The following is a 13,256-nucleotide window of genomic DNA, read 5'->3' as shown; positions in this document are numbered from 1 at the left end:
CCGTCCTCAGGAAAGGAGCTTATCAAGGCATCAAGCTCATTGATGAACTCTCCGAGGAACCTGGAGGGCGATAAATGATAAGGATGTTAAGCTTGAAAGGGCTGGTAACTGTGACAGCATGGAATTCAAAGGAGGCGATAGACAGATGGGTAAGGGGAGAAAGAGAGAATGACCACTTGGGAGAGATGAGGATCCCGGTGCCACCACCCCGCTGACCAGAAGCTCTCGGGGTGTGCGAGAGCACGTGGGCGGACGAAGAGAGAGCAGTAGGAGTAGCGGTGTTGTCTGTGGTGATCCATGTTTCCGTCAGAGCCAAGAAGTCGAGGACTGGAGGGAGACATAGGCTGAGATGAACTCTGCCTTGTTGGCCGCAGATCGGCAGTTCCAGAGGCTACCGGAGACCTGGAACTCCACGTGGGTCGTGCGCGCTGGGACCACCAGATTAGGGTGGCTGCGGCCATGCGGTGTGGAGCGTTTGTATGGTCTGTGCAGAGAGGAGAGAACAGGGATAGACAGACACATAGTTGACAGGCTAGAGAAGAGGCTACGCTAATGCAGAGGAGATTGAATGACAAGTGGACTACACGTCTCGAATGTTCAGAAAGTTAAGCTTACGTAGCAAGAATCTAATTGACTAAAATGATTAAAATGATAGAGTACTGCTGGGGTAGGCTAGCTGCGTTGTTGACACTACCCTAATCAAGTCGTACCGTTGAGTGTGAAGTTTCTACAATGCTGCTTATCGGGAGCTAGCTGGCTAGCTAGCAGTGTTGGTTACGTTACGTTGCGTAGGAGAACGACAATAGCTGGCTAGCTAACCTAGAAAATCGCTCTAGACTACACAATTATCTTTGAAACAAAGACGGCTATGTAGCTAGCTACGATCAAACAAATCACACCGTTGGGACTGTAATGAAATGAAGTGAAAAAGTGATACTACCTGTGGAGCGACGCGGAATGCGACCGGAATGCGAAAGTTCTATTCAGTAGACGTTGGCTGGCTATTGGCTAGCTAGGAGTGTCTCCTACGTTAAGGACGACAAAATAGCTGGCTAGCTAACCTCGGTGAATTAAGATAATCACTCTAAGACTACACACTCTAAACTACACAATTATCTTGGATACGAAGACAGCAAAGACAACTATGTAGCTATCTAATACTACACTAATCAAGTCGTTCGGTTGAGTGTGATAGTTACTACAGTGCTACGGTAGCCGGTGAACGTATGCTAGCTGCTAGGCAGATAGGAGGGCGACGAAATACAATAATAACGCAATTATCACTCTAAGACTCCACACTCTAAGCTACACAATTATCTTGGATACGAAGACAGCAAAGACAACTATGTAGCTAGCTATGTAGCTAGCTAACACTACACTAATCAAGACGTTCAGTTGAGTGTGATAGTACTACAGTGCTACGGTAGACGGTGAACGTGTTGGACAGATAGGAGATTTACGAAATACGATAATTACGCAATTATCTTTGATACAACGACGACTATGTAGCTAGCTAAGAGGAAATTGCTAAGATTAGACAAATCAGACCGTTGTACTATAATGAAATGTAATGAAATGTAATGAAAAAGTTATACAACCTGCAGACCGAAGCGCGGATGCGACCAGATCGCTCCAACCCGGAAGCGTGTAGTTGGCACAATAAATTATTAATTCAACAAATGTAACTTTCCTGGTGAAAAGGTACTGGCTTCATACTCACCCAATATTCATGCTAGTGTAAAAAAATAACAAACCCACAGGTATTCATAATCTGGTTTCTGAAATATCATATAACTAGTAACTATTGTATGAGTTGAATGATGAGTTGGCAACATGCTGCTTTATATACAGAGGGGGAAGGGAAGTAAGTTTGCATAGCTCGCCCTCTGGAGGTTGGCCACAGCTGGCACTGGGCTATTAATTAACCTGGCTGCGATCCCCATACAGGGATCAACATCAGGGAAAATCTCAGAGTGACAACTAAAAATACAACGTCGTAACATTAAACATTCTTGAAAATGCAAGTGTCATATATCCTTCAAAAGATTAGGATCTTGGTAATCAAACTACGTTTTCCGATTTAAAATAGCTATTACAGAGAACAAATACCATGCTTTTGTTTGAGAAGAGCAATCAACAACAAAAAACATTTTCCGCCATGACAGTTTTTACACATTCACATCTGAAGGTAAAATTATGACTTACAATCTGATATCTTGCTCTCATTTCTCTTCCTGAGGGTCCCAGTGATCAAATGAAGTGCGGTTTTCTTTGATAAAATCCATTTTTATAGCCTAAATCTAAACATTTTGTAACCCGTTTGTGCCGTGAATTCCATCTCTATCAATTTTTTACGGAGCATTCAACGTAATTACACACTTTAAACAATCGTTTATCAAGTCATGGTTGGTTTCAGTGCATTCCTCTGGATGTTTGCAACACAGCCAAATGTCATTGTTTTTTTTGCGGGTAGTATTGAACTGATTTGAAGACAACCAGCAATGACTACCTTGCGGACCAATAATTTTAGCAAAGCTTCGTTGATTGACTGTATTTCTGCCCAATGACCACTGAACTCTTGCAATCTAGCTGGGTAGATAGCAAATGAGATAAGGTAAACGCCAGTATGTAATGGTTTTGGGTTGGAGCACCATTCCTTGTTTGATATCGCATGCGTAACGAACTCCATTCTCGCCTTGACTATCAGAGGAGTTGCTGTGACGCTTGTTACGCACAGCAGTATTTTGGAAAGTTGTATTTTCAACGATTTCATTGAAGACATCATGGCGAATAAATCAGGAAAAGTGAAGTCAAAGTCTAAGTATACAAATTTGCACCAGATTATAGAAGAGATTGATCGGGAAAGTGAGAAAGATTTTTTGTTTGAGGAACCTTTGAGTGTTATGATTCAAACAGGAGCTGAGGAGCTGTTTCTGCAAGGACAGGACGTACTTCTGGACGGGTAAGTGCTAATGCCGTTTTATGAAATATAAATATATTAGTCAGCCACCAATTGTGCAAGTTCTCCCACTTAAAAAGATGAGAGAGGCCTGTAATTTTCATCATAGGTACACTTCAACTATGACAGACAAAAACTCCCTCTCAAGACCCCAATGGAGGACTAATGTAAATGATCCCGGATAAAATGAACACACATACAATGAGGGAAAGAGGTAGGATGACTATCCGTACCAAACTTTAAATTGTATTTACTGGCACTAGCATTTTGCCACGTCCGAAATTGGTTTAGACATGATTCTTCTGCACTTTGGAGTATAGAGATAAATACAGTGTCTCCTGTTGCCCTGGAAGAGGTGGTCTTCACTGATATGTCCATTTAACAACATAAACTACGCTTTGGTAAAAGCCTATTGTTGCTCACACAATTTCTATTTGAAGCAAAATTGAACAAAACAATGTAACTGAGGAAAAAAATGCCATGAAGGTAGGAAACAACATCTCCACTTCACTGATCCTCAACAGTGGGGCCCTACAAGGGTGCGTGCTCCACCCCCTCCTGTACTCCCTGTTCACCCATGACTGCATAGCCATGCACGCCTCCAACTCAATCATCAAATTTACAGATGACAACAGTTGTGGGCTTGATTAGGAAAAATGACGAGGCAGCATACAGGGAGGAGGTGAGGGCACTCGGAGTGGGGTGTCATGAAAATAACCTCTCATTCAATGTCAACAAAACAAAGGAGATGATCGTGGACTTCATGAAACAGCAGAGGGAGCACCCCCCTATCCACATTGACGGGACAGTAGTGGAGAAGGTGGAAAGTTTTAAGTTCCTCGGCTTACACATCACGGACAAACTGAAATGGTCCACCCACACAGACAGCGTGGTGAAGAAGGCACAACAGCGCCTCGTCAACCTCAGAAGGCTGAAGAAATTTGACGTGTCGCGTAAAAGCCTCAAACTTTTACAGATGCACAATTGAGAGCATCCTGTCAGGCTGTATCACTACCTGGCACGGCAACTGCACCACCCTCAACCGCTAGGCTCTCCAGAGGGTAGTGGGGTCTGCACAACGCAACACTGGGGGTAAACTACCTGCCCTCCAGGACACCCACAGCACCCAATGTCACAAGAAGGCCAAAAAGATCATTAAAGACAACAACCACCCGAGCCACTGCCTGTTCACCCCGCTATCATCCAGAAGGCAAGGTCAGTACAGGTCATCAATGCTGGGACCGAGAGACTGAAAAACAGCTTCTATCTCAAGGTCATCTGACTGTTAAACTGCCATCACTAACAGAGAGGCTGCTACCAACATACAGACTCAAATTAAATGTCACTTTAACCGTTACCAGGCTACCTTTGTGAGACTTGTGGGCGTCGTAGAACAAATGGAAAACACCATTGTGTTAATGCTGTTTATGAGTGTCTCATCTTGTAGCCAATCGGTTGGGACGCTATTCGATTTTCGGGATGTCTACTCGTCTGACAAACACCGCTGTATACAGCACCAGTACCGTTCCAGATGTGGGTGGGGTGTGGGTGGGGCTATGTTTACATAAGGGTGCTTTTTTTAAACTCACAAAAGTTCTGACGAAGGCTGTGAGGCCGATACGTAAAGCTTATTAAAGAGCAGTGATACTATCAAGAGCAGTGTGTGGGTTTCTTCTTTCTTCTCATTTTATTCAACTGTTACCATGTACCTGCATAAAAGATAGCTCAGATGTGCGAGTGCCTTTTTGAACTGTGAAGAACATGTAAAATATTTATTTATTTATTTAATGCACACTGTTCAACCCCCCTACACACATTTACAGTATCTTACATATGTGGTGTTTGAGTCCACTGCACTCAAGGTTTATAAAAGCCTGGAAAAGTGTGTGTGTAGGTGAAAACAAGTAAAAATTTAACAAAAATATTTGCTGTGTGCCTTCACTCTGTCTTCGTCTTCCCTGGGCCTGCTTTTTCAACACAGCACCAAGATCCTGTCTGTCTCCCTGCCTGTCTCCCGCTTTTCTTGTACTCTTTACCCTTTGTAGTTTGTGAAACTACACAATATCTTGCGGGAACCTGCACAATGTTATTTTAATACATTATTTCGATACATTGTAAACAATTCAGTATTTTCCCACACTCTACCCCAGCCAGGTGCAAATTGGGGGAGCGAAACAACAAATAAATAGCTTTGCATGTGTGGCTCCTTACCACAATCAATCAGTATGGCAAAAAGGAGAGATAAGCTAGTGTGGAGAGAAGCTAGTGTGGAAGGAGCATCTTCCACTTTCCGAATATGAGGATCATGTCTCTGTCAATTTGGAGTCTGACAGTGAGTTGGAAGAAGAGGATGAGATTGACCCTTCTCCAGCCCCAAGACCAGCCTGTCAGCAACCAGCTCATCAACAACCTGCAGGAGGAGAAATATGGATGTCAAAAAATTGTGAAATTGAATGCTCTTCTTGCCCAAGGAATGAGCCACCCCGCATGGCTGCCAATTTGATAAGGATGCAACCAGGGACGACACAGATGGTGGTTACTCATGTTCAGGACATCAAGTCTTCTTTTAAACTGTTCATCACAGACACCACCCAGAAAATTATTCTGGACTGCACTAATTTGCAGGGAAGAGGTGTTTTTGGAGAGAGATGGAAGGAGATGGACCAAACTAATTTAAACGCATACTTTGGTGTTCTTATCCTTGCTGGTGTTTTCAGATCCAATGGGGAATCCACAGAATACACTGGCAGATACGTTTTCCATGCAACAATGTCTCTGGAAAACTTCCAAATTATTTTCAGGATTACCCGCTTTATAAATCAAGACACCAGACCAGCTCGGCGGCAGAGAGACAAGCTTGCTGCAATCAGGTCAGTGTGGAACAATTAGGTGGACCGCCTTCCCCTGTTTTTCCCCAGGCAGTACATATCGTTTAAACCCGCAAAATGTGGAATCAATATCTGAGCTGTCTGTGATGCTGCCTCATCATATGCTCAGATGGGTGACAAGTGTAGGGGGGTGGAGTCAATCACAAAGACAGGTGAAACAGATCAGGGTGTGCCATTTCAGGTGTTATGGCAACTTTGATTTGATCTCTAGTGCTATTCAATATCACTCTTTTTGAATATGGAATGAAATGATGGAAAATATGGTAAAGGTCTATCCTATGCAGCATTGTGTAATAAATGGTAAGACAATTTCAGTGATAGGTGTAGAACCTACAGGAGATAAGGTTAAATCATAAAATTAATACAAGCGTTGACAACGGCTTATAATATAAATGAAATAGTGATTCAATTGTCTCATTCTTTGACCCATCTCCCCACTTATTCAAACCAAATGCAAATCGTGTTCACGTGGTTGAAAAATTCTGTGGTTACCAGACACCAGCTGGCTTATGCAAAAAGGCAGTTTCTCCTCAGCTGAAACAAGGTAGTGAGAATTAGATCATGAAAGTGTATAGGAACAGTCCCTGCAGTTCTTGGGCTACTTAACTGCTTTAACTGTCTATCTGAATCATCAGAGATGCTAAACTGGGACCCTGAAAAACCCAGGTGACAGACTGGAGTTCACCAAGCGTGGTGCCACACAGCTGTGAGGGTCACAGAGGGGAAGAGAGAGGGGTGGGGTGTGTGAGAGAAACAGACACAACTGAGAAAAGGAGAGCAGGACCTGTGTGGAACAGAATGGATTATCAAACATAAATCCTTAGATTATGGATGGATGCTTTAATAGTTACTTCTCATACGGTTTGACCAACATTATGGAAAATATGCTGTTTCTGTGTGACTTAAAGCATAATAATTGTGACAAAAGTAACCATAAATAGGTTTATTCCACTCCAAGTATTTACAATTAAATAGTTTATTATTATTGATATGTTCAGTCAATTTGGTCAGAATCTGTGACGATTTGGCTATTTGTACATTTTACCTATTTAATATTACTTTAAAGCTTCAATATCTCAGGCCCAGAAAGTCAGATTCTTACGATGTAAAGTTCTCTTTGTTCAGCATTGGCCTTGGTGGTGCTACAGACCACAATTGTAGCTGAAAACATCTGCATGTTTGTCCTTTCTGTATATTTGCATGTCTTAAAGCATATTAACTGTTTGAAAAGTAACAGTCCACTGGAGATGGAGTGCTCTGTCCATAATAAGTCCTGAGAAAGGATAGTCGGGGCCTTAAGTTTATTTAACATGTTCAACATTCATTGGTTCTACTTAACAGGGCATGGATTTTGTTTCAAAATGTCAATACCTCCTGTAAATAATGCTACACATATGGACAACGTGATAACCATGATTGTTACATCTTTAATGTCAGGACTGACCACCTTTAACGGGATTGCAGCCCTAAGACGTTTTAAACAATACAGAACATGTTTGTTGATTGACCGTGATCACTGATGTCTGGCTTTATCTTAGAATGTATTTCTTGCCTTGAAACCCCTTCTATATGCATGTGACATGCTACTACCCAACCATGGTTGTCATGCAAATTCTGTCTCCCAAGTTTGTGTACTTATATGATTTTTCCTCCAATAGGTGAATTGTCTTCCATAGTGATAAGATGACAGGGAAACTACACCTCCTCCTGGTCTTGCTGGGCCTCTGTAGTATGTACTCAATAATCTAGCAATTTATTGGAACAAGGTATTTTACATATAGAGATAATTGTAATGTCCATTGAGTTAAAATATTTGTGATCTATTGTCTTCCTTCTCTTTTCTCTATTGGAGGTGTATGGTCAGAGTCTGGAGTCCATTCCCTCCAGTCCAGTCCTGAAAAAGCCTTCAGAACCTCTCAGCCTCTCAGCCTCTCCTGTAAGGGATCTTTAGTAGCTACAACATGGCCTGGTTATGTCAACCTGCAGGAAGAGCACTTGAACGGACAGGCATTATATGGAGTGATGCTAGTGGAACTGCATATGCAAAAATTGTTGAAGGACGGGTAGAAGTCACCAGAGAGAATTTTAACAGCATCTGAAGCTGTCTGGTCTGAGAGAAGAGGACTCTGCTGTGTATTACTGTGCAAGAGACACAGTGGTGTGAGTGGAGGATCTGCACAAAAATCCCTCAGAGATTCTAACTGGCAGCAGAGTCAACAGAGGGCATGGGAGCATCAGTACAACAGAGTCAACAGAGGGCAGTAGAGCATCAGTACAACAGAGTCAACAGAGAGCAGTAGAGCATCAGTACAACAGAGTCAACAGAGGGCAGTAGAGCATCAGTACAACAGAGTCAACAGAGGGCAGTAGAGCATCAGTACAACAGAGTCAACAGAGGGCAGTAGAGCATCAGTACAACAGAGTCAACAGAGGGCAGTAGAGCATCAGTACAACAGAGTCAACAGAGGGCAGTAGAGCATCAGTACAACAGAGTCAACAGAGTGCAGTAGAGCATCAGTACAACAGAGTCAACAGAGGGCAGTAGAGCATCAGTACAACAGAGTCAACAGAGGGCAGTAGAGTATCAGTACAGCAGACTACAAATTGCACACATTCCACTGAGAACCAAATCAACCAGTAAACCTTCAACTGAACTGCTGTTATCATGAGCATTGTCCTATAGGCAAGAGTAGATAGTTAGAAACATTGATGAAAGTGTCACTCCACAATACATACTGGTACATTAATTGACAATACAAAATACAGAACCACATTGTGGACCACTCAGAGTTCTGAGACACTGTAGGCAATCATATGCAAACATAGTTCAGCATGTAATTTGGTATTAGCTATAATACGTTATAGAATGGGTTGTTCGGATCCTGGATGCTGATTGGACAAGCAGCATTCCAGGCCGTGCTGTATTGGCCGTAACAGACATGCCAATGCCTGCTGACAGTTCCATCTGAAAATGATCACTGCACCTCCATAAGAATGTTATGCTGTCTGAATCATCTCTTGTATTTATCTCAACTCACACTTTATTTCCCCTTGCTTCAAGCCTTGCATTTAGTTTGGAAAGATTTGGAAGATTTGTTTCACTTTTGAAATTTAAATTCCCTGGTAGAGAGAAAGGTCACGTCCCCCTTTCAGACGTTGCACGCATCAAACAATGGTTGCGTGCCACATCATCGACTATGTCATCGACTGACAGATTTCCATAGAGATCAGGATGGGGGCGGCAGGGTAGCCTAGTGGTTAGAGCGTTGGACTAGCAACCAAAAGGTTGCAAGCTCAAATCCCCAAGCTGACAAGGTACAAATCTGTCGTTCTGCCCCTGAACAGACAGTTAACCCACTGTTCCTAGGCAGTCATTGAAAATAAGAATTTGTTCTTAACTGACTTGCCTAGTTAAATAAAGGTAAAAAAAAGACTCATTCCTAATTCTATGCAGATTGCTGTAACATACAATGTGGTTATCTGATAGGTAAAATACCTATCCAGGCGTTGTAAGAGTTGACAAGCGTAAGCAATTTTTATTTGATTTATTTCACCTTTATTTAACCAGGTAGACTAGTTGAGAACAAGTTCTCATTTGCAACTGCGACCTGGCCAAGTTAAAGCATAGCAATTTGACACATTCAACAACACAGAGTTACACATGGAATAAACAAAACATAGTCAATAATACAGTAGAACAAAAGAAAACAAAAAGTCTATATACAGTGAGTGCAAATGAGGTAAGAATTGAGTTAACAGAGTCCTTAGCAATTGATTTTTTAACACGGATGAGTATACCATTAGATGTTTTTGTTGATAAGGGTAAAATATTAGGATTGCTAAAAATTGTTCTATGGCTGTTTTTCAAAACATTCTATACAGTCCCATCCCATAAGTGAAGCATCAACATTCAATATGGTTCACAAAGGGTTTTCTGACATTCTCATCCCTGTCATACTGTACCTGCCTTCTTATGCAAATTACACATAGCTTTCTAATGTTTTAACTCTTTCATCTCACTCCCTCTGCCTTTTATAAAACAGTCTCTCTGTGTGAATCATATATCTCTCGGGATCAAGCGGGATCAAAACGACAACATCCGGTGAAATTGGAGGGTGCTCAATTAAAATACATAATTGTAATATTAAACATTAATGAAAATACAAGTGACTTACATTCTTGTTAATATTCTTGTTAATCTAACTGATTTGACAGATTTACAAAAGGCTTTACGGCAAAAGCATACCATGCGATTGTCTGAGGACAGCGCCCCACATCAACATATTTTTAAACCAAACAGGCTTCACAAAATCACAAATAGCGATAAAATATTTCACTCACTTTAGAAAATCTTCCTCTGTTTGCAATCCCAAGGGTCCCAGCTACACAATGAACGGTCGTTTTGTTTGATAAAGTCCTTCTTTATATCCCAAAAAGTCAGTTTAGTTGGCGCCATTGATTTCAGTAATCAACTCGTTCAACATGCAGACAAAGGAATCCAAAAAGCTACCAGTAAACTTCGTCTAAACAAGTCAAATGACGTTTCTAATTAATCCTCAGGTACCCTAATATGTAAATAAACGAGAATATTTCATACGAAAAGTAGTATGTTCAATAGGAAAGGAAAATAATGAAGAGAAAGACTACTTTTGTTATGGAGCTCCCCTTGGAACAACTCCAATGACTTCATTTCATTTCATTCATTTTTCAAGAAACAAGCCTGAAACCTTGTATAAAGACTGTTGACATCTAGTGGAAACCATAGGCACTGCAATATGGGAGATATATTTTTTTTAATAATCCGATTGGTTTGCATTGAAAGAGCCTGTGCCCTAAAAAAATTTAAAAAAATTCTGGTTGGTTTTTCTTCAGGTTTTCATCTGCTATATCATTTCTGTTATAGTCTCAGACATTATTTGAACCCCAATGGGTGCAAGTGTGACAGTATGCATGTGAACAGCCTTTGCCAATGTATTTCTTACACTTACACATCTCTATGGAAAAATGGCGGACGGAAGACAGGGTGGTGCGGCAGGTGCCGCTTCTCATTCGAATGCTGTAATTTTATCTAAACCATCAGGTGTACGCCGACCCCAGCTAAGTAACTCATGCAAAGAGTTAAAGCGCAATTATGTGTTTTATCTCCAGTACTCTGCCATGATTGTCAGTTATGTAGCTGCTCTACTGATAATCTCAGTGCGTCCTTGCTGGGATGACACAATCAGTCTACTACCGGAGAATATCAACACCAAACACATTGGTTCACCGTTCCACGGGAGCGGACAGTACACAGCATACCATAATGTTCTGAATAATGGCCAAGTCTACCTCGCTCCTTATTCTACTGAACCGCTTAGGCGTAACAAACACAAGTCCAACATTTATCGGAAACTGTTAAACTACCTGTTCACTACCCTCCTGCTCTCCGGGGATGTACAACTCAATCCTGGGCCCAATATCACCGAGCCAGTGATACGCACCGGAGTGGAGAGCGGTGGAAGGCCTCGTCCACTGGTCGTCGCCGCTGTGGAGGTGGGTGAGTGCTATGGTCCTATGGTTTCTCTCGACTCACCCGGCTCCAGGATAGATTTTGACTCTTCAAACATACCAGAGTCGCTATATGCGATCCCTGACTCTGCTTCTGGTACGCAAGCTATTTTAATTAGTTCCCCGCATCCAGTGCAGGCGGGAGGGATTGTTAATTGCGCTACCGAACTGCCCCTAATCAAAATGAAACAAAACGGCCTAAACCCAGCCGTCAGAAAACACAGAAAATTTAACTTTTTTCAATGTGTCAATCACTCTCGAGTCATCTGGGACCCACGAGCTAAGCCCAAGGGACTACTAGGGGGGCACTTGAACATTCGTAGTGTCATTCCAAAAAGTGATCAAATTCAACATCTACTCACAGACTCTAACCTTGACTTTCTCTGCCTCTCAGAGACATGGCTCCATAAACACTCTCCATATGCTGCTTTGATTGTGCCTGGCTACAATGTTTTCAGGAGAGACAGGATTGAAGGAAGAGGAGGGGGTGTGATGATTTACATTAAAGAACATATCCGATGTAAACAAATTGAGTGGTCATGTGATAATGAACTAGAATGTATCGGCCTGAACGTTATACTGTCTCCCCAAATGTCTTTTACCCTCATTGGAATGTATAGGCCACCTTCCACCAAAAGTGTGTTTTTTGATCAGTTTAATACCATGCTTAGGGAATGTGATTTTGGGAAAGAGGTCATCTTAATGGGAGATTTTAACATTAATTATGAAGACAAGTGTTGTAGGAAAACCCTCAAACGGATCACTAATACCTTTGACCTTACACAGCTAGTTAAAGGGCCAACCAGGGTGACTTGTTGCTCTAAAACACAGATTGATTTGGTGTTCAGTAATAAACCAGAGAGAGTGACTAAATCATTCAATATGGTTACTGGGCTGTCTGATCATAATCTGACACTTATAGCCAGAAAGCTGTCTAAGAGCAGGTTTAACCTCTCTACTGTTAGAAAGCCGGATCAACTCAGAATACCTAAGAGTGAATTAAACTATTTTGAAAAAGCAATTAAGGGAATAAACTGGAATGATCTCTTGTCCTATACAGACGTGGAAGCTGATAGTCAGGTTTTTCTATCCACAATCCAGACTACAATAAATGGCTTCCTAAAGAAAATCAAATCCAAACCTGGCCAAAAGAGCACTCTTCCTTGGCTAAATGAAGAAATCTGGAAATTGATGAAAGAACGAGATTATGCTCTAAAAATAGCCCTAAAATCTAAATTAGAGCATGACAGATGTAGGTTTACCATGTTGAGAAATAAGGTGATAAAAGAAATCAGACAGGCCAAGGCAAACTTTTTTATTAACATAATTGGTGAAGCAAAGGGAAATTCTAAATTGATATGGGAGAATCTAAAAAAGTTAACAGGGAAAGACCATAGTAACACTGCAAAAAGACTAGAAATCATGGTGAATAACAATCTAACACAGGATGCAGTTGAAATAGCAACAGCCTTCAATTCCTACTTTATTGACTCTGTCAGGGTACTGACACAGAACCCCTCCACTGATTTCTTGGGCTCAGTGCTAGTGAATGACACTCAACCTGTCTTCATCATAAGGGAGGTTTCTGAGTCAAAGGTGAACAAGGTGATTAGCTCACTAAAGAACTCTAAAGCCAAAGATGTGTTTGGGATGGACTCTACCTTTCTTAAAAACTACAAAGAGTCACTCATTGGCCCCATTACTAAGGTCACCAACACATCTATTGGTCTCGGTGTGTTTCAAGGGTATGGAAGTCGGCCATAATAACGGCCATCTTTAAATCAGGCGACCCTGCTGACGTGAGTAACTACAGGCCCATTAGTATACTACCTTGGTGTCAAAGGTTGTTGAAAAGTGTGTAG

At 41.7% G+C, this 13,256-nt stretch overlaps 1 protein-coding gene and 1 long non-coding RNA gene across 3 annotated transcripts in view; one reads left to right on the top strand and one right to left on the bottom strand.

Moving 5' to 3' along the window:
- LOC115118739 (immunoglobulin mu heavy chain-like) overlaps positions 1 to 13,256 on the bottom strand; it is a 116,740-nt gene that overhangs the window by 50,426 nt on the left and 53,058 nt on the right. The gene's annotated exons all lie outside the window — the stretch shown is intronic.
- Positions 5,743 to 11,923, top strand: LOC115118740 (uncharacterized). The gene is made up of 3 exons (XR_003861894.2): positions 5,743 to 5,829; positions 7,506 to 7,576; positions 7,700 to 11,923. It is a non-coding gene; the product is annotated as an uncharacterized LOC115118740 (long non-coding RNA).

This window comes from Oncorhynchus nerka, linkage group LG26 (genome assembly GCF_034236695.1).
Source record: "Oncorhynchus nerka isolate Pitt River linkage group LG26, Oner_Uvic_2.0, whole genome shotgun sequence".
Taxonomy (NCBI): Eukaryota; Metazoa; Chordata; class Actinopteri; order Salmoniformes; family Salmonidae; genus Oncorhynchus; species Oncorhynchus nerka.
This window is presented reverse-complemented; position numbering and strand designations above follow the sequence as displayed.